The 2,494-nt window shown below is 36.5% G+C and overlaps 1 non-coding gene across 1 annotated transcript; it reads left to right on the top strand.

The window, feature by feature from the left end:
* The first annotated feature begins 1,501 nt into the window (after positions 1 to 1,501).
* LOC139845744 (small nucleolar RNA R71) lies at positions 1,502 to 1,608 on the top strand. Its single transcript, XR_011758503.1, has one exon. It is a non-coding gene; the product is annotated as a small nucleolar RNA R71 (small nucleolar RNA).
* Positions 1,609 to 2,494: the final 886 nt, after the last annotated feature.

Genomic DNA, 2,494 nt, shown 5'->3' on the forward strand with positions numbered 1-2,494 from the left:
GTGTTTAAGAATGGTGTTCCTAATATAAGAGGAACTCGAGAATCTTCTTCCATGTCCAGAATAACAAAGTCTACTGGAAATACTAGATTACCAACTTTAACTAGCATGTTTTCCATTATCCCTCTAGGATATTTTACTGATCGAGCGGCTAGTTGTATACTTATTCGTGTTGGTTTTAAATCTCCGAGGTCTAATTTAGCGTATAATGAATACGGCATTAAATTTATACTAGCACCTAAGTATGCCAATGCTTCTATTGAACTAAGACTACCCAAAAAACATGGAATTGTGAAACTTCCTGGATCTGATAGTTTTTCTGGTATCTTATTCAACAACACTGCAGAACAATTAGCATTCATTGTGACAGCCGAGAGTTCTTCCATTTTCTTTCTATTTGTGATTAGATCTTTCAGAAATTTAGCATATCTTGGCATTCCTGAAATTACATCAATGAAAGGAAGATTGACATTTATCTATTTAAACATATCCAAGAATTTGGATTGATCTGCTTCAAGTCTTTCTTTTCTCAATTTACTCGGGTATGGAAGTGGTGGTTGATATGGTTTAACATAAGGTTTTGTCTTAATTGTGTTATCTTCATTAACCTTTTCAACTACCGGTTCAGTTTCCTTCTCTTTTTCAGGTTGTGGTGCCTGTGAAGTAGGAATAGAGTTATCGGAAATTATTGGCATTTCAGGTGGTTTAAGTGTTATACCACTTCTTGTAGTAATAGCTTTAGCTGTTTCATTTCGGGGGTTAGCATTTGTATCACTAGGTAGATTCCCTATTTTTCTTTCACCAATTAACCTTGCTAGGTTACTTACTTCTTGTTCCAGATTTTGGATTGAAGCTTGTTGATTTCTAAATGCTTGAGCATTTTGTTCATTAGTTTGTTTCTGAGATGTAACAAACTGCGTTTGAGATTCAACTAGCTTTAGAACCAAGTCTTCTAAATTTGTCTTTTTCTCATCGGTTTGTGGTGATTTAATATAACCAGGTCTTTGCTGATTGCTAGGACCTTGTCGGTTATTAGGTTGGGTATTTTATTGTAAGGAACGTTTCGATTGTAGTTTGGTCTTGGCGGTTGATAATTATTTTGATAATTATTTTGATAATTATTTCCCGGCCTTTGGTTTAAGTATGAAACATTTTCTCTTTGTTCCATTGTTTGTTCAATACTGAGACAATCTTTTGTTAAATGTGGTCCTCCACACCGCTCACAACTGATTCTTATTGCGTGAATATCTTTAGTCATCTTTTCCAATTTTCTTTCGAAAGAATCTAGCTTCGCGGAAATGGAATCAAAGTCATGACTAGAATCGGCTCTTGTCGCTTTGGATGACTGTAAGATATCTTTCCCTTGATGCCACTCATGTGAGTGGGAGGCTATTTTATCAATAATCTGGTGAGCTTCAGTGAACCACCAGCAGCTGTGTCGATATCTTTTTTTGTAGCGACATCGACGCCTTTATAGAATATTTGAACTATTTGGAAAGTGTCTAAACCGTGTTGAGGACATCCTCTCAACATCTTTCCGAATCTTGTCCACGCATCAAATAACGTTTCATTTGGCTTTTGTGCGAACGTAGCAATTTCTCCTTGAAGTCTCACGGCTTTAGATGCCGGAAAGAATCTTTGAAGAAATTTCTCCACTAAGACATCCCATGTATCAATTGCTCCTTCGGGTAATGATTCTAACCAATCTTTAGCTTCCCCAGTTAAAGTCCAAGGGAACAACATAAGATAGATTATTTCATCCTCCATTTCTCTGATTTTAAATAGAGTACAAATTCTATTAAAGGTTCGAAGATGTTCGTTTGGATCTTCTTTTTCTGTACCACCGAATTGGCATTGATTAGTAACCATGTGTAGGATTTGTCCTTTGATTTCAAAATTTGAGGGTCTAACTTCTGGTTGAGTAATGGCATGACCTTGGCCTGTACGTGTGGCTCTCATTCGGTCTTCCATAGTTTGAGGTTCTAGATTTTCCATATCTGATTTTGTTGAATCTGAATCACTAGAAGATTCTGATTTAACGGTTCCTTCTTCGACAAACTCCGTTTGAATAAATTGTGGTTCAGGAGGAATGTTTAATAGTTCAGGATCTTGGAATTGTCCCTGAATATCCTCCGGGTTCTCAATTGTGAAGTCGGGTTCAAAAAATGGATTATCTGAAATTTGAATTGAAGTACTTGTTCGACTAGATGATGATTCTAAAAATTCAATGGCAGCAATATTTGCTAGATGCCTTGATCGAGTTACAGGTGGTGAACGTACGAAAGGTGGTGAACGTTTTGCTCGGTGCATTCACTGAATATTCTATTAGAAAACAAAAATTATATAAGTTATCAAATTAATAGACTTTTCTGATTTTGCCCACGTTTCGAATAGCCAAAAGATGCAGCAGGTAGCCAGGACCCTTTAAATCGGAAGTCCACAACTCGCCACTAACAAATCCAACTATTACTACGAACCAGAAAATTTGGATGTCTAT

Source organism: Rutidosis leptorrhynchoides, chromosome 4 (genome assembly GCF_046630445.1).
Source record: "Rutidosis leptorrhynchoides isolate AG116_Rl617_1_P2 chromosome 4, CSIRO_AGI_Rlap_v1, whole genome shotgun sequence".
Lineage (NCBI taxonomy): Eukaryota > Viridiplantae > Streptophyta > Magnoliopsida > Asterales > Asteraceae > Rutidosis > Rutidosis leptorrhynchoides.